The sequence below is a fragment of the Lepidochelys kempii genome, chromosome 2, assembly GCF_965140285.1.
Source record: "Lepidochelys kempii isolate rLepKem1 chromosome 2, rLepKem1.hap1, whole genome shotgun sequence".
NCBI lineage: Eukaryota > Metazoa > Chordata > Testudines > Cheloniidae > Lepidochelys > Lepidochelys kempii.
The window spans coordinates 107,639,993-107,664,464 of record NC_136381.1 but is presented as its reverse complement, the minus strand read 5'-3'; the positions used below and the strand labels follow the sequence as shown (position 1 = coordinate 107,664,464).

The following is a 24,472-nucleotide window of genomic DNA, read 5'->3' as shown; positions in this document are numbered from 1 at the left end:
TCTCAATGAGGTTAATAACTCCTGTGATGTGATGTGTCATGTAGGTGGTAAGACTTGGTTGCATCTGGCATTTTGTGGAATTCAGGCACATAAGGAATTGCAGTCCATAGTATAGGGGCTGAAGGTCAAATTTTTGCCAGTGTTCCTTTTAAAGAATATTGGCAGGGTAAAATATGTAAAAGGTTTTTAGAATTTAAATAGAAGAAGGGATATAGAAGGAAATGCCTACATTTTAAGTAGCCCTATAAAGTCTTTTCAAAAAATGTAAACACAGCCAGCATCTCAAAGCTCATGGCTTTCAATGCTGAGAGTCTGCAGGACTTTCAATGCTGAGAGTCTGGGAGAAGCCGGATAAGATATGACATAATTTCCTGGCCTCTTGCAGAGAGAGGTGTACATCAAAATAGGGGAAAAAATGTAAAAGCCTAAAGTAAACTTACCAGAAGGCCAGAGACAGTAACAGCAAGTCTGGGTGAATGTTCTGTGGTAAGATGGACAGGATAATGAAAAAATGCCCAGTCACTCAGCTGTCAGATACTGTGGAAGTGATGTAGCCTTCGCTCCAGAGAAAACTTAGTAATTTTCACATTTGATCAGTTCTGCACAAAATATTTTTTCTGTTAGATTTGTGCAGGTAAAATCTCTTGTCATAAAGTGCTTTGTTCCAAAGAGTGCCACAATTGAAAATGGGCTGGTGAACTTTGTCAACTCTAATGAAGCCCATTTGTTTTTCCTCTTTTAAAACTGATCATTTTTTAACATCCAAAGTGCCCATCTCTAGCAAATAGCTATGGAGAAAAGGGGCAGTTTTACTAGTTTGTTTTAGAATAGTCTCTGAAGATTAAGTACCTGTGTTTGGTTTATTGTTGGGTCCCTGTTTTGGGTATTTGTTCACCTTGTGGGAATTAGTTTTGTTGGAAAAACTTAATGTAAATTTATTTTGTACAAGAGAAATATTGAAGCAGATACTGCACCATTTGTCTTTTTCTGGTGATGATGGAGATACAATACTACTTTTCTCTCAAATTTTAAAAAAAGATCTTTATAAAATAGCTCTTACAAGCAACTTAGTTGTAGGGGTGAATGAAAGTATCTGTGTAGCTACAGAACCCCTGTTCCTGCATACCCTGTCCACTGCAACAAAGGAGGTATGTAACCGTTGGCCTTCTCCATGAAAACCACCCTCCAGAGAACAGGATTTGCCCCACATTGCATATGGATTCCTTTGTGTGAGGGAGTGATCTTAACCAGCTGAGTTCCAGCCCAGTGCTCTATCCGCTACACCTCCCTGCCTCTTTAGTCAGGTTTAGCTGTGACACTGACCAGAATCTCTCAAAATTGAGTCTTTCTTTGGGAACACAGTGCTGGCAGCAACTGTGCAGAAATGATTATACTCATTTAGGACAATATGTCCTTTATAGGTATGTGGGGAGAGGGAGTTGGCAACAGAAGTAACCATCCCAGTCAAATGACCTCCCCATATTCTGGTTAAGCTAAAAGGGTTCAATAAAGGAGTACTGAAATGGCAGAGGGAGAATGCTTGTCATTGTTATGATTGAATTAAATGTATTTTCATTTCAGAAGGATAACAATATTAGATCTTAATGGGATTAGCTTAATTGAAATTTGTGGCATCATTTTGACACTAAAGATCATGATTACCCAAATCCCTCTATTTTGAGACGGTTGGTACAGATGCTACAATTTTAGTAGTGCCCTATTCATGCTGGTACAGTTAAAGGTTTGTCAAAGTTTCCATTAGGAAACTTTTTTTCCAAGGGGGCTTTAATTTAGCTGTAATGTGCTCTAATGTGAAACTTGCAATAGTTATAATTCAGTAGCGAATCTCATTCCTTTTCTTAAAGTTTAAGTAGGTTTCAGCACTTTAAAAGTTGTTAGAAGGGCAGGAACTAGAAGTTTCATGACTTCAGAAGTTCTCTGTGCTCAAATCCCCCCCCCAACACACTCCCTTGAATTTTTGCATTTAATTAGGATCTGTCCTTTTGATACTTAAATTAGAGAAACAATTCATTGAAAAGACATTAAGGTCTGAAAAGTGGCAATGATGCTCAATGATGAGAGAAATAGAACTACACATTTCAATATAATCTAAAAATAAGTTGGTGTGCATTTTCACATTGATCAGATTGATGGGTCAAATACATACTTTATTGAAAAGCCCCTGAATACATACAAACGTGATCTGGTTGTTAATGCAAGCTTTAAAAGTCTCTAAATACATACTTGGCTAAAAGACATTAGTCTGAATCAAGTAAATATTTATCTAAGGAGTTTTTAAGAGGCTAGTTATGTTGGAGTACTGTTTGAGGAATTTTCTTTTTTAATACTAACGAAAAATACCTATGGAAATTAATCTATAAAAATGCAAAAATAGTTTTTGAAGTCTTTGACTTAAATCCATAAAAACTAGATGATCCATTGTTTAGACTGAGTATCGTTAGTGACTCATGCTTTAACTTGCTCTCTTATAAGTTCTTCATGGGATTTAGGCTACTGAGTGATCTTTCATACATACAGTGTATGATTCACCACTGCTTTGTTTCAGATTTACCGTTTTTAATATACCTTTTCAATGTACCTTTTTTAAAACAAATTGTACAAAACTCAAGTATGGCACTTCAGTAGTCCTGATTCTCTGCTCCCTTATACCTTGTAGTTGTTTACACCTGTGAAAAGTGAGTATAAAATTCTATCACAGGTTTAAATGAATGTGGAATGCTGATTTAATAGCGACTTACTGCTAGCGACTTCGTATTAACTTTGCAAATGCATAAATGCCTACAGAAGGTACAGGGCAGGAGAGAACTGGATTGCATTAAGCAGAAATTAATTCCTATCTTAACTCCTGTCTTTAATAGGCTTACATCAAGGATGAATTTGGCCCAGAGCTTGAGTCCAGATTTTTAATTTTAGCTCTGAATTCTTTGCTTTGTGGATTTGAGATGCATAATAAAGGTATAGTTATTTTAAATGAGCTTAATATGCCATGGAAACTTTCTTTGTATAAGGCTTTGCCATTTTATTTTATTTTGATGAGGGCTTGGTTATGTTTTGGTTTCATGCCATTCTACATATAAACTGGTGCGATTCCAGGTGCTTTTGTAGTTCTAGCTGACTGTTCACCTCTAGGAAAACCTCATGCAAATAAGATCCGAAGAGAAATATATTAGATGATTGCAAGTTGTTCCTTTAGTTATTTCATAAACTGAGCCCAGCAGCTAGATCTTGGCTTTTATTTGTAATGTTTGCTTAGCAGGGGTCCAGGAATGAACTAAGAAATTCAGTGACTGATTTTGTCCGTTCTCTCTCCATGAGAGATGGTCTCACAGTGGAGGTTGCACTTGACGCATACAGGAAAAATAACTTTACAGTAGTTGGCTTCTATTTTGTAAAATGAATTCTTTGAACCTAAGTCTGGAGATCCTGCTGTGTTATATTAGTGGGTCATATACTATAGCTTTGAATCCAGGCATAAGAGGGGTTAAAAAATCATTTGCAGGCAATGTCCTTCATTTCATTATTACAAACACTAGTGTGTGTGTGTATATATATATATATATATAAGAAAATATCTTCTTATGGTTTAAATAATTTCATAAAGATTCTTTCTTCACTTTGAAAATACAGTCAGGGACTGAACAGGGACAATTCACAGCAGCTGGGTAAGACTACTTTTCCTAAAGAATACCATCTTGTGCTCCTCAAACTAAGCTTTCATATCATATTTAATTGTTTTTTAAATTTTATTTTAAATCTTCCAGCATACATGGTGATGAAGTTAATCCTTGTGATGAGACTATGAGAACTAAGTGTCTCCAGACAGCCTGAAACAATGGGGCAGAGTCTCTCCTTCATGAGAACTCTGCTTAGGGCAGGGAAGATTGGAGTGGAGGGGGGAGAAGGGACATCAGGGTGTGGACTATGGTGGAGCTGGGCCTGAGAACCAGGGATCCACAGTGTTGCTTAGGGTTTATAGACTTTAAGGCCAGAGGAGACCATCGTGATCATCTAGTCTGACCTGCACATTGCAGGCCACAGAACCTTACCCACCCACTTCTGTAATAGACCCATAACATCTGACTTAGTTATTGAAGTCCTCAAATCAAAATTTAAAGACTTCAAGTTACAGAGAATCCACCATTTACTCTAATGTAAACCTGCAAGGGACCCATGCCTCATGATGCAGAAGGTGAAACTCTCCCAAAGTCTGTGCCAATCTGACCCAGGGGAAAATTCCTTCCTGACCCCTAATATGGCAGTCAGTCAGACCCTGAGCATATTGGTAAAACTCACCAGCCAGACACCTGGGAAAGAATTCTCTCTAACTCAGAGCCCTCCCCATCTTGTGTCCCCGTCACTATGGATGTTTGCTACTAGTAGTTGCAGATGGGCCACATGCCATTGTAGGCAGTCTCTTCCATAAACTTATCAAGCTCAGTCTTTAAGCCAGTTACAGTTTTTTTGCCCCCCACTGCTCCCCTTGGAAGGCTGTTCCAGAGCTACACTCCTCAGAATGTGAGAAACCTTTGTCTAATTTCAAGACTAAACTTGTTGATGGCCAGTTAATATCCATTTGTTCTCATGTCCTCATTGGCACTTAACTTAAATAACTCTTCTTCCTCCCTGGTATGTATCCCTCTGATGTATTTATAGAGAGCAATCCTCTCGCTCATCAGTTGTCTTTTGGTTAGGCTAAACAAGCCAAGCTCCTTAAATCTCCTCTATAAGGTAGGATTTCCATTTCTCTGATCATTCTAGTAGCCCTTTCCTGCACCTGTTCCAATTTGAATTAATCTTAAACATGGGAGACCAGAATTGCACACAGTATTCCAGATGAGATCTCACCAGTCCCTTGTATAATGACATTAGCACTTCTGACTCTACTGAAAATACCTCACCTGATGAATCCTAGGATTGTATTAGCCTTTGTCACAGCCACATGACATTGGCATTTCATGGTTGATCACAAGATGACTAATTCACCCAGGTCTTTTGCCTCCTTGGTCACTTCCAACTTGTTGTTAGTCCCTAAATGCATGAGTTTGCACTGTTAAATTTCATGCCATTTCTTTTAACTGCAGTTTTCAAGATCATTTAAATCTTCTTGTATAATACTCCGATCTTCGTCAGTATTGGCTATACCTCCCCAACTTTGTGTCACCTGCAAATTTTATTAGCACACTCCCACTTTTTGTGCCAAGGTCATAAATGAAAATGTTAAATAAGATTGGTCCCAAGGCCGATCCCTGAGGAGCTTTACTAGTAACCTCCCTCCAGCCTGACAGTTCAGCTTTCAGTATGATCCGCTATAGTCTCCCCTTACCCAGTTCTTTATTCACCTTACAATTCTCATATTCACCCCCATCTTTTCCAATTTGATTAATTTCCCATGTAGAACTGTATCAAATGTCTTACTGAAATCCAGGCAGATTAGATCTACTGCATTTTCTTTGTCAAAAACATCTCTTTTCTTCTGAAAGAAAAATCAGGGCGGTCTGGCAAGGTCTACCTTTTGTAAAACCATGTTGTATTTTATCCCAATTATCATTTTCCTCTATGTCCTTCCCTCTATGTCCTTAACGGTCTTCTCTTTCAAAATTTGTTCCAAGGCCTTCCATACAATTGAGGTCAAACTAACAGGAGTGTGGTTTCACTTTTTTGCCCCTTTCTTAAAAATAGATACTATATTAGCAATTCGGAGTTTAGCCAGGATTTTTAATGAAACTTTATTGGTCTGGCAATTTCATGTGCCTGTTCCATTATTCTTGGATGGAGATTATTTGGTCCCATTAAGCTTGACTTCCACCTCTGAGATAATTTTTGGTTTCCATATTCACATTTCACTTAACCACCCCACCACTACCTCTAAGCTCCTCATTACCCTTATTAAAAACTGAGGCAAAGTAGTCATTTAGGTGTTGGGTCAGGCCTAGATTATCTTTAATCTCCACCCCATCCTCCGTTCTTAGCGGTTCCACTTCTTGCGTTGTTTTCATTTTGTTTATATTGCTATAGAAACTTTTACTATTGATTTTACTTTCCTTTGCCAGGTCCAACTCTGCTTGGCATTTGGCCGTTACTTGTTCCCTATATTTCTTGACCTCCAAGAAGTAGATTCCTTGCTTATCCTTTCTTTTATCTTAAACTGAATTAGCTCACTATCACTGGAACCAAGCTTGTCCTCTACAACCAGCTCTTCTATGAGGTCCTCACTACATACCCATACTAAATTCAAAATGGGCATCTCCTCTTGTTGGTTTGGTGACTATTTAGTGAAGAAATCTATTGGCTATCACATTCAGGAAAATCTGGGCCCTACCATTAGTAACTCTTGTCCTCTAATCTATATCTGGGAAATTCAAGTCTCCCATAATCAGAAAATTGCCAGTTTTTATTTCATTAAAATATCCAGTCTCTAAGCATATCCAAATTGGATCTTGGGATCTGTAGCATACCCTAAGCACTATCCCAGAGGAGCCCTTGGTAGCTTTCTTCCCCAAAGTGATTTTGACCCAAACTGACTCTGTTTTATCCATTCCATCACTTCTAATTTCTTTTCAGATTACCTTATTAACATGTAATGCTACTCCACCACCTTTACCTTTATTTCTGCCTTTTCTGAACAGCACACATCTTTCAGTACCTGTACTATTCTACCATGTTTCTGTTAATCCTATATCTGCTTTCACTTCCTGCACCAGTAGTTCTAGTTCCTCAGTTTTGTTACCCAAGCTCCTTGCATTGGTGTACAAACATCATGGTTGTTTCTGCTTGGCTTTGCCTAGATTCTCACCCAATTAGGTACAGTCATTCTACTGCCAGTGTCACCTACCTGTCTGTTAGCATCACTGGGATTGGTGTTAATTTCCTCTTGATGTCCATTCTCCTACCCACTGCTGTTCCTTTCTTCATTGCTATATCCTTTTTAATTTTCTTCCTGGTCAATATTAGATTCAGCAGTGGAGGTTACGTGAGCATCTTCAACTGGCTTCTCTGAATACTTAGCTGTGAAGCTCTTTTAATCAGTGGTGCCAACCTCAATCCCAGAAGTCTATTTCCTTCTCATCCTATGAGAACAATCTTCTGTTCATGAATGTGACTCCCAGTTGTTGAACATCCCAAAGCTCTCCTAGTAGCACCACTGCCTGAGCCATCTGTTGATCATCATCTTGTCTTGCCTTCATTCTCCTCCTCTAGGGACAGATAGAATCCCACTGAAGATCACCTGAACCTCTGTTTCTTTAATGTCTTCCCCAGCCTGGCATAATCTCCCTTGATGCATTTCAGCCAGAATCTAGAAATATCATTTGTTCCCACATGAAGGACAATCAGTGGATTCTTTCCTGCACCCATTAGGGCTGTCTTCAGCCTCAGGTCCACATCCTGTATCTTTGCTCCCAGAAGATAGCACACGGTTCTGTTCTCTGGATCAGCTCTGTGACAGGCCTGTCCATTTTTCTTTGTAGGGAATCAACAGTTATGTTGACTTGTTTGTTCCTGGTGTTGCAGCAAGTCCTCTCGTCTTTTGTTCTCCCTTGCAATCTTACGAGTCATCCACTGTCCCGGGGCTTCAAACTCTGGCTATTTCCATTGACTCTTCCCTTCTTGTAGGACTAGTGACTCTCCTCTTCCTTCATGCCCTCCCATCTTCTGTTACTGGCTGTTATGCCCCTTCTCCATTTTCAAACTCAGCAAATCTGTTCCTGAGTTCTATTTCTCCTTCACTAGCTGGTCTTCTCTGTCTGGTTCTTGTAGTCACATGCCTCCACTGGCCACTTTTCTGACCCATCAGTCTACCCTCCAGTGTTCTCCAGTCCAGCTTGCATCTGGAAGACTTGAGTTTTCCTTTCAGTCTTCTCTTGCCTTCCCTCCATCTGCTTGAGTCCCCTTTGAAACTCCATCATAGAGTCTACCTGCATCTCCAGACCTCGGAACTTCTCTTCCATCAGCTCTGTCAGAGTTGCTCCAGACTAGCTTGTAAATTCTGCAAATGTCAGGGTCCTTAATGGACCCTGCAAAAGTGGAGGATTGACTTGGCAGAGCTCTTCTCTGAAGCTCCTAAAAAACAAATGAAAAAAAAATCACCCCAAAACACTTTGCCCCTTCTCCAACTCACTTCATTTGCCCAGAGTGGGAAGCAGAGGAAGTAGCAACAGAGAATTCCCTTCAACGGGGCATTCTCTGCTGGTTATTTGTATCTGGGTTATGGTTCCTCTATGCCACCTAAGTCCATGCAAATAGGCCATAAAGCAGATTGAGAATATGGTCCTTCAGTATTTTCCTTTCTGGGATTAAAATATGTGGACGGTGATGAAAAATGTACAATCATAGTGATCTTGCAGTGAATGTTCAGCCTTGGCTTATGCTCAGTTAACTACTGAGCTAAGGAGGCCTCACTTAAGTCCTTCTGGATATAGGACTGCTTGATTGAGGTAAAGTCAGGGGGCAGTAATACTACTTTCCCTTATTCTCAGAAAAAACGAAGCAGGAATTTAAATGCCTAAAACTACTGTGAATGCATTGTTTGGTATGAGTAACCAAGCAGTCAAAAGATAGTAAATTCCAATAGCGCAGCCCCAGCTGCAGGGCAGCACAGCCCCAGTCACAGGGATGAGCAGGGGCAGTGCACCCACAGCCCTGGCTGCAGCCGTGGCTGAAGTCACAGCGGTCTGGTAAGGTAATAGGGTGTGTGTGTGTGTGTGTGTGCATAATATGGTGACCAGACAGCAAGTGTGAAAAATCGGGATATGGGGGGTGGGGGGGGGGAGATATGTAATAGGAGCCTATATAAGAGAGACCCCAAAATCAGGACATCTGGTCACTCTAATATAATATAAAAAAAAGCATGGCCTGGAATACAAAGGCTGAGGCCTGTAAAATTTTTAGCTTAGTCAGATTAGGCCATAGACTTTAAAATGCTTGTGAGTGGGTGACCTAGGAATAACCCTATGGCAGTAAGGTCACAAGGGTGCCTATTGGCACATTGTTTTACAGTAATGTTATGGAAAACTAGATTGCAATAAACTGCAATTTATTGTCCAAGATCACAAGACATCTGATTGTAACATCATGGAATGTCCTTCCTGACCGCAGAGTACATGTTGTTCATAGATGCTAATGAGAATACGAGGAACTAAGAAACAACCTATGAAAAAGGGGGCAACCCAATATTCATGGTGTGTGGAAGTACAAATAAGGAAAAGAGGGTTTCAACCCTCATGCATATGTGTTAGGTGTAGTGAGAACAATATATAAAAGAGGTTCCTTGGTTGGATAAAAGTCAAGACCCCACAGGAAACCCCAGCAGGAACCATCCCTCTACTGATGATCATCTGAGAGATCCATCAGAACCTAGAATATCTTCTGAGGATGTGAATAAGGCTACAGTCTTAGTCACTGCATGGGTTTTTGTAGGATTTCTATATGAATGGGTAATTGTAATATTACTTATTGCTTTAATAAAACTTGTAGTACAGAAAAAGTTTGTACTTGTGATTGTGGTCACTATCCTTGGACTTCATGTGCTCCTGGAGTCTCCAAATTTGGGAAGAGCACCAGAGGTGATTTTTCACACTGAGCTTGAAACTGTAGCAAGGTAACAAGCTGCTGGCTGCCAGCACCAGGCCGAGCCGCCAGCTCCCTGAGTTCCAGCTCTTCCCGCCCCTGAAGGCCCTCCCCTGGACAAACTGCTGGCTGCCGGTGCCTGGACAAACCTCTGGCCCCCCAAGCACCAGGCCAGCCCCTCAAACTGCCAGGCCTGAAGGCTGCCCCTGCCAAGCTGCTGCCCCCCACCAGGACCGAGCTGCTAGTGCCCTGAGCGCCAGCTCCTCCTGCCCCTGAAGGCTCCCCTTTCCCCCCCCATGAAGTTGCCAGCCCCAGAGCGCCTGGCCAAGCCGCCTCACTCCACCGGCCACTGCCTCTCCCTGTCCCAAGGAGGAGGGACGCGGCGAGCAGTGGGGACCTTTGGGGAGGGAGAGTGTGGAGTGGAAGACGTGGTGGGGGTCTCAGAAGGGGCAGGGCCACCATGACCCAGGTGTCAGGCGGCAGGTTGGCGGCACTCCAGGGAAGGCTAAGCCTTCCCTGGCTATTATACCCACCGCCCATGATGCCTGTTAAGAATAGTTACAACTCTAAATGTTCTTGCTTTGGCCAGAGGGAGTTAAAACCTCAACCTTAAATGAAAATACTCTTAAGTGTGCTAAAAGAAAAGGAGGACTTGTGGCACCTTAGAGACTAACAAATTTATTTGAGCATAAGCTTTTGTGAGCTACAGCTCACTTCATCAGATGCATTCAGTGGAAAATACAGTGGGGAGATTTAGATACACAGAGAACATGAAACAATGGGTGTTACCATACACACTGTAACAAGAGTGATCAGGTAAGGTGAACTATTCCCAGCAGGAGAGTGTGTGTGGTGGGGAGGGGACCTTTTGTAGTTATAATTAAGCTGGGCCACAGCAGTTGACAAGAAGGTGTGAGGAACAGTGGGGGGAATAAACATGGGGAGATAGTTTTACTTTGTGTAATGACCCATCCACTCCCAGTCTTTATTCAAGCCTAAGTTAATTGTATCCAGTTTGCAAATGAATTCCAATTCAGCAGTCTCTCGTTGGAGTCTGGTTTTGAAGTTTTTGTTGTTGGTGAAGAATTGCCACTTTTAGGTCTGTATTTGAGTGATCAAAGAGATTGAAGTGTTCTCCGACTGGTTTTTGAATGTTATAATTCTTGATGTCTGATTTGTGTCCATTTATTCTTTTATGTAGAGACTGTCCAGTTTAGCCAATGTACATGGCAGAGGGGCATTGCTGGCACATGATGGCATATATCACATTGGTAGATGTGCAGGTGAACGAGCCTCTGGTAGTGTGGCTGATGTGATTAGGCCCTATGATAGTGTCCCCTGAATAGATATGTGGACACAGTTGGCAACGGGCTTTGTTGCAAAGATAGGTTCCTGGGTGAGTGGTTCTGTTGTGTGGTGTGTGGTTGCTGGTGAGTATTTGCTTCAGGTTGGTGGGCTGTCTGTAAGCAAGGACTGTCCTGTCTCCCAAGATCTGTGAGAGTGATGGATTGTCCTTCAGGATAGGTTGTAGATCCTTGATGATGATGCATTGGAGAGGTTTTATTTGGGGGCTGAAGGTGATGGCTAGTGGCGTTCTGTTATTTTCTTTGTTGGGCCTGTCCTGTAGTAGGTAACTTCTGGGTAGTCTTCTGGCTCTGTCAATCTGTTTCTTCTCTTCAGCAGGTGGGTATTGTAGTTGTAAGAATGCTTGATAGAGATCTTGTAGGTGTTTGTCTCTGTCTGAGGGGTTGGAGCAAATGCGGTTGTATCGTAGAGCTTGGCTGTAGAGAATGGATCGTGTGGTGTGGTCTGGATGAAAGCTGGAGGCATGTAGGTAGGCATAGTGGTCAGTAGGTTTCTGGTATAGGGTGGTGTTTATGTGACCATTGCTTATTAGCACCATAGTGTCCAGGAAGTGGATCTCGCTCTTGTGTGGACTGGTCCAGGCTGAGGTTGATGGTGGGAAGGAAATTGTTGAAATCATGGTGGAATTCCTCAAGGGCTTCTTTTCCATGGGTCCAGATGATGATGTCATCTATGTAGCGCAAGTAGAGTAGGGGCATTAGGAGATGAGAGCTGAGGAAGCGTTGTTCTCAGTCTGACATAAAAATGTTGGCATACTGTGGGGCCATGCGGGTACCCATAGCAGTGCTGCTGATTTGAAGGTATACATTGCCCCCAATTGTGACTTTGTCCTCACCCATAACTAAGTTCAGCCACCAGGTTTGTCGTGACATTATCAGGGATACTGATCCTGACGGCTTGTAGTCCATCTTTGTGTGGAATGTTGGTGTAGAGGCTTCTACATCCATAGTGGCCAGGATGGTGTTTTCAGGAAGATCACCGATGGATTGTAGTTTCCTCAGGAAGTCAGTGGTGTCTTGAAGATAGCTGAGAGTCCTGGTAGTGTAGGGCCTGAGGAGGGAGTCTACAAAGCCAGACAATCCTGCTGTCAGGGTGCCAATGCCTAAGATGATGGGGCGTCCAGGATTTCCAGGTTTATGGATCTTGGGTAGGCATTATGCTGAAATAAATTTGTTAGAATCTAAGGTGCCACAAGTCCTCCTTTTCTTTTTGTGGATATAGACTAACACGGCTGCTACTCTGAAACCTGTCATTAAGGGTGCTAGTATCAGAAGTCTCATTTTAAGCTTTATAAAAGAGAGCCAGGTATTTGTGAGTGGATTTTCTAAGCTTCATTTCTTACTAACACGGAAATATAATTGAGAGCAATGCAGCCACATCCCTTAGATTGTACAGGGAATGATGCTTTGCTAACTCTATTTAGGGTGAGACTGACAGCTGAGGTATCTATGAGAAGTAGCTGTAGCACAGTGGCAGAACACTCCTCCATGTGTTACAGATTACTAGGAAATTGGATAGGACCTCCTGTGAGAAACTGTCTCACCTTAGTCCATGATGATTCTGTGATGTACACAAGGGGGGGGGAAAACGTGTGATATGGGTTTTATTTAAATTAAAATGTGCAGTGATGGTCATAAAATCAGCCTCCCAAGTATATTATGCAGTAGTACCTTTTCAGTGCCCTAGAAAGCATAATTTGCCTACGAGCTTTAAGGAGACATTCTAGCAAATATGGAAGAGGATTGCATTGCATGGAATCTGCAAGGTTAATTTAATAGCTTACTGCATGGTTACTCTCTAGTAATCAAGGAGATGTATCTAACATTAACACAGTAGAATCTGAGTAGTTTTACCAATTTAATACTTGATTAGAAAAATAACTTTTTTTTTTCTGCTGTGTTGTCACTTTTCTGAGTTGCAGAAGCTTCTTATTTGTGTGATAATATTATAGCCAGAACATAAATCTGGAGAACGTTGTCTCCAAAATTCAAAAATATTTTGTATACAAAGACAGTTTAGGAAGATAGAGCTTTGCAACTGGAATTAAAAATAGAACAAAGCTTTAAGGAAAACCCATGTGTTTCATATTTAGAATAAGTAAATCATTATCTCTGTAAAATATAGCCATTTGCAAACCATTCTTTCTTTTCCTATGAGAACTGTAAAGCTGCTTTTTCTGCTTTGAGTGTAAATGAACAAGAACAAGCCTCTCTCCTATACTGTGTCCAGAGAGAGATCTTTAATCTTAGGTGGCTTTCATTTTTATTCCATTTCATAGCAGACATATCTGGTGAATGCATTGCTGGTTTCTGCTTTAATGATTATTAATCATTGTGATTTGTTTTTCATTTATTTTGCCCTGAGCTTTCTATCCAAAATGAAGTCCTCCTGATCTCATTAATAACCACAATTCTGCCTGAATTTGTGGAATAAAACACTTAATTAGCTGTACAACACAGAACCATCCCAAAAGAATAATTTCAAGGAAACATATGAACCAGTTTTGGCAAGTCTTTATTTTTCTGCATCAGTTTATTGGTGTCCTTTTGAGAGTTTTGTGGTTTTGCATGGTATGACATGCCTGTGTTTCTCTTTTAAATGTACAGGAATTGGCCATCTCTTTTGCACGGTTGCTGAAGCACTGTCACAGGACAGCAAGGATTGATGAATATTCTTCAGGTAGGAAACGGGCTATATGCTTTTTAGTGTGGCGGTTTATTAATTTTTCCCACAATTTTGCCTTCCATTTTTTCTGGATATAGTCCAATAGTAGCAGTATTTATGTTACAGCAACAAAATGCCAGTGAAAAATATCAAAGTTCCATCTCTTGCTCTTTACAGGTTTCTGTTTAAATCACCTGAGAAGTTTTTTAAAAAATATGGTGACTCTGACAATATATGGTACAACAAATTAATAACTGAAGGATTTACCAGTCTGTTTTTCTTTCTTTCTTTCTGTCAACCCACCTACCCAAGTGGAATCCAGTGGCTTCAGCCACACCAAAGTGGTGGATCTGTGGTAGAAAGCTCTGTTTTGCTGACCCTGTCTGGGTGTGCACAGAAATGTAGTGGAATTTGTCCCTCACTGAATATTCTTCCAGTTCTTTCATGTAGGTAGTTGGGGTCATAAACACCAGTCTTTCAGTTGAAAGACCAGATAAGTGGCTGTATATTTAGAAAATGCTAGCGCAGCTGCATGGATGAACTGCACATTTAGTGCCTCCCTCTCTGGACACACAAGCCTATCACCTCAATAAGAAACGTTATGGTTTGGGTTTCTAGAAGGTATTACACTGTTGCCATGTGTGGATTTCTGAAGATGTGAACAATTCACTGTCATCTTAAGTGTGACAAACTTATTCTTTTAAAGACATTTATTTCTATAAAAGGTTTGCTTAAGAGTATTCCTACATATCACTGATGTCTCTTTGTGCAGAATAGCAAAAGCCAGATATGCCTTTGCAACTCTAAAGCTGATCTGGAGAAGCAGAAACCTGGCCTTCCAAACTCAACTTTGAATATTTAGCACCATTGTAAAATCTATCTTACTATATGGTGCTGAATTTGGAGACTTATCAAGACCTTACTATCTAAAGTTCCAGGTTTTATAAACAAATGCCTTAGACAAATTCTGAACATTAGATAGCCAGAAAAAATCTGAAATGAATTGCTCTGGAGGAGGATGAAACTGATAGGACAAGAAATTATGGAACAAAAGTGGGTGGGTAGAAACACATGGAAGAAAGAACCAAACAACTTAACAAGACACGTGTTGGACTGGAATCCCCAGGCCAAGAGGTGACAGGATAGATCAAGGACAACTTGGAAATATACAGCAGAAGCAGAACTGAAAGCTATCAAATTGACATGGGAAGAAGCCAAAACTGCAGCAAGAGACGGCCAAAGATAGAAGGCAGTGGTGAAAGCTCTATATTTTGCATGGAAGAAAGAGGCATAAATTACCCTCTGCTTGAATAAATTTACTTAAACCCCAATTCTGTCACATGCACAAGTGCTCTTATGTTCTTAAATAATAGGATTATCAGTAATACATGTTTGTCTAGAATGCTGGACACAAATGGAGCTTTGTGATTGTCCCCTTTATACATTGAGTAGGCACTATTGCACAGGTGCGACAACCAGTTTTCCTCTCTTTATTGCTGAACTATATTTCAGATTAGCCATGAGAACCTCCTAGGCCTTGAACTTCAGTGTGATTTTTGGTGCTGCTTGGGTGGTTAAAGTAACTTGGCTTTTGGCCTTGTGGCTATAAATACCTATCAAGGATCTAATTGCAAAAACATGCACTGCCTGTTGGGTCTTATTGCTTATGAGCATGATCCAGCACAAACCCCAGAAGGCCACAAAAGCTGGCACCTTAGAAGGCTGACCTGCTCAGCAGAAAGGTTAACTTGTCACTCATGTTCCAAAACACATGTTTTAAAACCCAGCTCAGTGGTAGCAGGGAGTTGCAGAGCTACCCTATGGCAAGGAGACGAAGTATTCAAATGAATGAGTTTCCTTGCTTCCGCACTTCATAACTCCCAGCACTCACACAGCCTGCCGGAATTACTTCCGCCTCAGACAAGAATGGAGTGTTGGACAGGCATTGGGCTTGGCCTACCAGGCAGGTTTAAAATAAACAAAACTTTCCAGAAGCGAAGTGGGGGTCATGGGCTTCCTTGACTCACTGACTGCTAGAATGCAGCAGAGAGGATGAGCCAGTCTAATCTTCTCCCGATTATCCCTTGCTTATTTTTGTTCCATGTACAGGGATAGTTTTTGTGCTGCATGGTCCTTCCTATTCTGTTTAACACAGTTCCTTTCTGGAGCTCAGTCAGAGAGAGCACAATACTTTTGGGCTGCAATGCATGTCTTAAAATTCTTCCCTGGCTGACAGACTTCTAGTCCATGGGGGAAGAGCTCATCCCCAGTGAAGACCTCAGGATGCCATGAATAATCCAAGGTACAGAGGGATCCTGAAAGATGCTAAGAGCCCTCAACTCCCAGCCAATACATTGTAGCATAGGCCCTTTTGCCAGCTATGAGGCCTATCTACAAGTAGTACTAAAGCCCTATTTTTTCTCCTTAGCTTTATTTTAATTTTTTTTCCTCTAATGCATTATGTTGAGATTCACAGAAATTTTGGGTAGGTGAAAGATTTAAAAAAAAAAAAAAAACTTGTTACAAATCCAGTCCACTAAGTGACATGCGTATATATGTGACATGTTGAAGGTACAGCAGGAAATGGGAACCCTTCACGTGTTTAGTAGACTAGAGTGGATGCTGCATCAGAAGAGTAGACTGATTAAGGGTAAATTAATATTAATCCTAACCTTGTGCCAGAGATCACCAAAATGAAAATGGCTATTGTCATTCTTGTGGATGAGCCTCTTCAACATTGCAAGATTTGACTCTGAGAAATGAGATGTTAACTATTTGGGAAGATATTCTAACTAGAATAGGGAGCCAAATTTGCCAAAAAGCAGAGCTAGCTGGTGGCAGAGGGCAGTAATTCAGTGTCGTGTTGTTCCTACATGGTTGGCAGAGACCATCTGGGCAATGGAGCTGAGAGAGCTGGATAAAGGATACTGTTTTTGTTTTCCCACTTGGACTGAAATGGAGGTGTTGGGTCTGTAATCTGATCCTGAGCACAGAGCCAAGATATTGCTGTATAGCATTTCATTTTGAGCACATCTATCCTTGTTTGCTGTTGTCCCTGCCTACATGCTGAATGGAAAACGTTAAAGCAGTTCTTATTCTTATTCAGCTCTTCAAAGCTCTGGGCCTTCTCTAGGCTAAGCTGATGAAGTGAGTCATCATAGGTGGGTTGAGAGTGGGATGTGACATTCAGTTAAGTCCTTCCTCTTTGAAAAAATGATTTAAAGTTTATTTACTGTTCTGATGGCTAATATGGGAGCTCATAGTACGTTGCAGGACCAGCCATCTCAATTAGAGAAGTTTTGGGTCACCTGCTCCTTAAATGTGCTGAGGCTAGGTAGAAGGCACAATTGGAGTTGCAGCTAGCAAGGGATGTGAAGGGTTTCTACAGGTATGTTAGCAACAAGAAGGTCAGGGAAAGTGTGGGACCATTACTGAATGGGGGAGGCAGCATAGTGACAGATGTGGAAAAAGCTTAAGTACTCAATACTTTTTTTTTTTTTGCCTTAGCCTTCACAGACAAGGGCAGCTCCCAGACTGCTGCACTGGGCAACACAGCATGAGGAGTAGGTGAGCAGCCCGCAATGGTGAAAACAGGTTAAGGACTAATTAGAAAATCTGGACATACACAAGTTCATGGGTCCAGATCTAATGCATCCAAGGGTGCTGACGGAGTTGGCTGATGTGATTGCAGACCAATTGGCCATTATCTTTGAAAATTTGTGGCGATCGGGGGAGGTCCCAGACGATTGGAAAAAGGCAAATATCGTGCCCATACTAAAAAAAGGGGAAAAAAGAGAACCCAGGGAACAGACCGGTCAGCCTCACTTCAGTCCCTGGCAAAATCATGGAGCAGGTCCTCAAGGAATCCATTTTGAAGCACTTGGAGGAGAGGAAGGTGATCAGGAACAGTCAACATAGATTCACCAAGGGCAAGTCATGCCTGACCAACCTGATTGCGATAACTGGCTCTGTGGATATGGGAAAAGCAGTTGATGTGATATATCTAGACTTTAGCAAAGCTTTTGATATGGTCTTCCACAGTATTCTTGCCAGCAAGTTAAAAAAGTATGGATTGGATGAATGGACTATAAGGTGGATAGAAAGCTGGCTAGATTGTCGGGCTCAATGGGTAGTGGTCAATGGCTCTGTCTAGTTGGCAGCTGGTATCAAGCGGAGTGCCCCAGGGGTTGGTCCTGGGGCTGGTTTTGTTCAATATCTTTATTAATCTGGATGATGGGATTAATTGCACCCTCTGCAAGTTTGCAGATGGCACTAAACGGGGGTGGGGGGAAGGGAGTTATGCTGGAGGGTAGGGATAAGGTCCAGAGTGACCTAGACAAGTTGGAGGATTGGGCCAAAAGAAATTTGCGGTTCAACAAGGACAAGTGCAGAGTTTTGCACTTAAGAAAGAATAATCCCATGAACTGCTGTAGGCTGGGGACCGACTGGCTAAGCAGCAATTCTGCAGAAAAGGACTTGGGGATTACAGTGGATGAGAAGCTGGATATGAGTCAGCAGTGTGCCCTTGTTGCCAAGCAGGCCAATGGCATATTGGGCTGTATTAGGAGCATTGCCAGTAGATCGAGGGAAGTGATTATTCCCCTCAATTTGGCACTGGTGAGGCCGCACCTGGAGTATTGTGTCCAGTTTTGGTCCCCCCACTACAGAGGGGATGTGGACAAATTGGAGAGAGTCCAGCAGAGGGCAACAAAAATGATTAGGGGGCTGGAGCACATGATTTATGAGGAGAAGCTGAGGGAACTGGGGTTATTTAGTCTGCAGAAGAGAAGAGTGAGTCAGTCCCCAGAAGAGGAGGAAAAGTTCTACTGTTCTGTTCTGCTGTGCAGGAATGGATGATCGAGAGAGGGTATACATTGTGCAGGGGCATGCGCAGGAATTAAAATTGCAGTGCTTTGGAGGGGCATATTCTGTGCCCCCACCATGGCCCTGGGGCCGGAGGAGCTCGTTCTCTGCACTGCAGCCCCAGGGCTGGGGGAACTGTCAGCTCCCACCAGTGCTGGAGGAGTTCTGTGCCCCCGATTATTCAGGGTGGGGCTGTGTCCCTGCTTGCTCCCCCTTGTGCACGCCCTGATGTTGCAGATGTTTGGGAGTAGAGAAAGTGAGTTGGCCAGTTTGATTAGGCTACAGTGAAATAAGGCGTGGATGTGTGCATATGAATGTAAGGAGCTAGGTTGTTTCTTGCCAGAGACTTCATAAAATTGAAAAACAGAACAAACTTTTCTGTGGCAGGATATAACTAGGCTGTAAACTTTGGCAGGATTTTAACATTTTAATACTGTTTGAAACTCTGACAATATTTATATTCAACTGTGAATCTGAAGTTGGAATTCATGAGAAGTAAAATTTTCTATATTCTTCCTGATGCTAATTTGGTGTTAACGTTAAGCTTTTTTGTTTGTCCAGAGTAGGTTCAAAGCAAGAAATTTGAGAATCTAGAGGAGCCAAACAAAGATAAATAGTGAGCCAATTTTCCAAACTGGCAGTGACATACTAGAATTTGGAAGAAGTATGCTTCTAAGCTTCCTTTATTATTATAACCTCTTGAAAAGAATAATTCAGTCCAAATAGCTATAAATGCTTTCCAATGGAGAAGTTTATGACCCTAGTTTCTGACTGAAATGGTCACAACGTAAAAAAAGTGTGGGAAGGAGCTAAATGGAGAAGACACTGGTGGGCTAAAGCTTGGTTTAGATCAGGAACTTTGAGTTAGGAATGTGGTGTGATTGGGAGCTTCTGTCCTTTTCAAATAATAGTGAATTCAAGTGGCTAAATTCACTTTGGAAACTGGTTTTCAAGTAGGACTTTAACAGAAGCCTCTCAGATCTTTAATGGAGGGCTGCTAAGGAAAAATAAAATTCTAGTAGATTCCGAACAGTTACATGATGCCTTTCTATAGAGACCATACTCTTCTGAAGCAAATAGAACAGCACTGTAAAATACATGTCTACAATGTATGCTGAAACTGTTTATAATAAATCTATTCTAGGGAAAGATGAACAAGATCAGTGTATAGAAGAACTGGCCCAATGCCTCCACTGCAGCTCATTTAAAGATCCCCTTCTTCCTCAGTATGATCCTGCAGTAGGTGCCTGGTAATCTCCCATAGTGTTAGAGCAAACCATTATTATTCATTGGCAGCTGGGCAATACACAAGGATTTTTTTTTAATGGAGGGGGTAGGTATCATGTGGAGCTGGCCAGAGTTCAGAGAAATGCAGCCACCATTTTCTTTCTCTGTATGCACCTCAACTGCCTATCCGCATCTCTTTCCTCAGTCCAGATCTTCAGCCTGTGTCAATCACTATAGCTCAATTGAAACCAAAGGAGCTATGCCTTTTTACGCCAGGTATGGCTCCTGCCTTTACTTTCTCCTCCTGCAAGTAAAAAGTGATCTTATTTCACTATTCATGTTTCATGGGGTGACAAATTTTGAATTATGTTGAGATAAACTAAATTATAGCTAGAATATGTAACAATAGCTATAGTTAAGGCTTAAGTGTTTGCATTTTAATTTTTTTTCCATTTGCTTATAACTGTTTGAAACGTCTTATAATTTAAGGTTTCCAGGCCTGACCTCTGCTGAGAGTGATTTTTTTTGGAAAGTATTGAGTGAATAGAGTTTAGGTTTTATTTAATTTTTTTTAATAAGAGAAGAGGGGGAATATACTTTCCAAAAAAAAAAAATCTTCCGGCGGATGAACCACCCAGATGCTATATTGACTGAGGGAATAAAGGTGAAATTTGGCAGAAGTGTCTTTTGGGGGTCTTAATGAAAAATTGGGACAGAACATTCTAGTGCTAGTATCTTAATAAATCTCAACCTTAACTCTGGTCCCTTGTGCATATGTATTATGATACAGTGCATTTACCCGATCGTGGATCATGGAAAAATAATAGTATGTGAATCATTCAGTACATGTATTGGATGGTATTGTACATGTATTGAATGAGGCAGGGCTATTGGGGGATCCATTTTTCATTGGCTGCTTCTACCATAGCAAAATTTGAACTTACAGAAATTCTGTATTGGAGCAGTTCCACTGGTGTAGTATGTAATGTAAGCAGAGTGCAGACATTTTTACCTGAGGCCCACAGCACAGCAGAGCCCAAAGGCAAGAAATAAGATCTACTAACAGAGCTGGTTGTTTTTCCTAAAATGTTTTAAATTATTTCCCCCAATTCCACTGTAAAGTCCCATCGTTCCAGCTTGAAGAGGACTGAAGGAATTTCCTTTAGAGCCTGTCATAATCCTTCTTTTGATCAATTTGAAGCAGTGACCCTTCCTCCAGGGCCTGAGAGCATTGTGTCAACAGCATTCCCAGCCCCTGATAGCCTGGGAGAATGAGACAGAGGCTGAGAATTGAACCCAGGCCTGTATATCTGCAGAATACTTGCCTCTAAGCAAATGGCACACCATTCATTATTTCTAATTTCCCTTTTGCCTTATTTTTGCTTTCTCCTTGTGTATCTCCGTCTTGCACATCTCCTTGTCATAACCTGTCATTCTGTTTACTTCCCCCTGCATCATTATTTGTTTGATCCTCTTTTCTCTTTCCACCTTCAGTGAGATGACCCTTGAATTACTTTGAGGATGACTCCTCATGTGCCAGGAACAGAGAGTTGCCACATTAAAGTTAATAGTGCTTCCTGGGGACAACATTTGTAGTAAGACTTGCAACAAGGCATAAGGAATTTTAATTTGCAATACAATATTTTAATTGTCTGAAGAGATGACTGTGCAAATATAATATGGCAAATTAAATTCACTTGTGAACTGCTGCAGATTTCCTTTCCCCAAAAAATGGCCCCTAGGAAGTGCTATTTTCTTTAATGCTGAATCACTGGCTCAGTAGCTTAATGCTACTGGCTCAGTCACTTTAGTCAGAAGAATTGTCTTTGGCAGTGCTGAAGATGGCTCTGAGTTACATATCTTCTAGATAGTCCAAGTAGTCTTCTGTCTGCTTTGGCAGGTACTGCTGGTAGTTGTCTGAAGCATAGACAGGTGAATCTGTTGAACCCTGCAGCAGCTGGTTCCTGGAATTCTTCAGTTTGCAGCTTCTACCGAAGTACCTAAAGAAAGGGATCTTTCTGGCCTGAAAGCCTGTATTATAAATTGCTGCTTGTTTCAGTTAAAGGTATTTCATTATCTACCTTGTATAGAGTTTCCTGGGGATTAATTATGGTACAAAGACTCTTGCAGCCCGGCCTCAGATGATAGGTGATGCGGAAGAGCTGGCTGCATTGTTAAGTAGTCACAAAGAGCCTTGAGCTTCAGGAACCCATTCTAGAAGATCAGGGGAAGGTCCTTCATTTAATGTCTGGTCCAAAAGACCTCACGCTAGCACTGCTTAATATACAAAATAATGGTGGCATGTGATTTCTCCCGCTCTCCCCCCCCCCCTCCCCCCCGGGTTTGTGTGTGTGTGTGTTGGCAGGGGAACGGGGGGGGACAGGACTTGCCATCTAAACCACTTCATCTGGCAAATTTATCCATGCATGTTTAATGCACTGCAACTGAAACAGCAGGAAAAAATGCACCACTGTTAAAGGGACGTAGCTGGTTTGAAAATCACACTTCTCTGAAATTTTGATAGCTACCATTGTTACAAGAAAGACTTAGGATCATGGGCAGCTGGTGACCTGGCCGTTGGGGAGGCTGGCCCCTCCCCTTGTGCCCAAGGCCCTGACCCTCCCCATCTGCCCCCCTTCTGTGCCTCCCCCCCGCAGGAGACTAGAGTACCCCGGCCCTGGCACTGGCCGGCCGGGGGTGATGCCCCAGCACTGGGTGGCCAGCCATGCAGAGTGCCCTAAGAACCACAGGAGGGGGCCTGGCCTGGGGGCAGAGTGTGGGTGGGGCCACACTAGGCTGTTTGGAAGGCAAAGCCTACCCTTGCCTAAGATACCTGCCACCTATGCTTAGGATGCATGAAAGACTGAAAGAGATTAGGAATTTTTTCTTTGTTCGGTGTATTTGATAGCACTCTGTGGATAAAATCAATTAAGCCTTGTTCCTACAAACACTTACACGTGTGCTGAACTTCAAGCACATAACTAGTCCCATTGAAGCCAAAACTATGAAACAAAGTTACAGAAACTAATAGCACTGGTGTTGTGTTTAAAGTTCAACGTGTGCATGTTTGTAGGACGGGGGCCCTAGTCATTTCCTCTGTCCTCTGTGTGTTTTTCACACAGCATCAGGATAGAGACACTCATTTTGAAAATAGGAAATTGTGATTGTAAATCCACAAAAATGGGTGGAGTGGGGGTAGGGATCGTGATCAGGGGCAGGTTTAGTACCTAAAATTACTTTTGACTTTTTTCAGTTGTCAAGATTTCAGGTTGACTGCCCCATTAATAGGTATAGTTCTCATGAAAATATCCAGTTTAGTGGCATATAGTCTACTGAAGGGTATGAGAAACTCATTCTGGATCAGAAAAATCACAGGTATACCATTAAAATAGAACTGTTGGTCCAAATCGTTCTAAGATAATACTCTTCAGTAATGACAGTGCAGGACCCATAGTAGTTTTGCTGATTTGAGAGTACAAAACCTCTGATCTCTAACCACTCCATTGGCTATACAATACAGTTTGATGCCATTTTTTAAATCTAGGGGAAAAAACTAACATTCTTTTTCTAAATGTTTAAATTTTTCTAGGGCTAATGTAGATCCCATTACCCTTGTATGGCTCCCTTTAATAATACGGGGTAGTGAGCTTTGAAGGCAGTCACATACTACTGTGTTCCCTCTCCTTTTGGTATATGGTAGCTTGGGGAAATCAGTCAAGGAAATGCAAACTGAACTGCATTTGTAGGTATAAGAGAAATTACTGAAACATATTCAGGAATGCCAAACTACTATTATGTTGAATTGTAACCAATAAACATGTTTCTAACTAAAACCATAAGCTAGGTTTGTCTGTGCTCTGTCTGGAGAATTGAACAAGTTGTTTGTTTGAATCCTCTGCAATGAGCCTTGCAGCCTGACTTGCTATTCAGTCCCTTAGAGGAACAACTGAGCCAAGTTGTTAAGCTGAACTTGGAACTTTCTGTGCATCTAACTTCAGACCCACACCAAGCAAGCTTGCCACCCAGAATTTCTCAGTTGACTCCCCTTCTCAGGGAAAATTCTAGAATCTGCATTCTGTGAGCTTCCTTGACAACTGGCATGTGGCCCCCATAAAATTGCTTGGCACGGGCCTAATATACCTTAGACTCACACTAGTATTTTTATTAGGCCTGTCAATTAATCGCAGTTAACACCTGCAATTAACTGAGCAAAATTAGTGCATTTAACGTGTTAATGGCATATGTCTGGGTGGGGAGGGAGGCTGAACCTGCAGCTCCACAGGCAGCTGGGGGAGGGGGAGGCTTTGAAGCCCAGACCTCTGTGGGCCATTGGTAGGGTTGCCATAACTCCAGGATTGGGCTGGACTCTCTAGGAATTAAAGATTAATCTTTAATTAAAGATTGTCATGTGAAGAAACCTCCAGGAATACATCCAACCAAAATTGGCAATGCTAGTGACTGGGGAGCAGGAGTGGAAGGGACTGGAGCCCCGAGCCTCCTAGCGCTGAAGATAGGGGGTCACAATTTTTTAGAGTCCAAATGGGATCACCAGCACACAAAGTTTGAGAACCATGACCATAGAGAACAGGGTTCTGGCAAGGTCAGCCTCCCTGCACCAGTCTCTCTTCCCCTTCAGCATCCTCCCTTGCAAACAAGGGCTCACTCAGCTGAAGGGAGTTATGTAAAAATAGTAATTCTACCTTTGTAAGATCAACTTTCATGATATAGATCGCACTACAGTACTTCTATGAGAAATTTGAAAAATACT

The 24,472-nt window shown here is 41.8% G+C and overlaps 1 protein-coding gene across 12 annotated transcripts in view; it reads left to right on the top strand.

The window, feature by feature from the left end:
• LOC144930211 (uncharacterized) overlaps window positions 1-24,472 on the top strand; it is a 778,762-nt gene that overhangs the window by 88,413 nt on the left and 665,877 nt on the right. For all 12 annotated transcript variants that reach the window (XR_013635332.1, XR_013635334.1, XR_013635331.1 and 9 more), the window contains one exon: window positions 13,557-13,629. The gene's annotated coding sequence lies outside the window, so the exon portion shown is untranslated. The remainder of the gene's footprint in view (window positions 1-13,556; window positions 13,630-24,472) is intronic.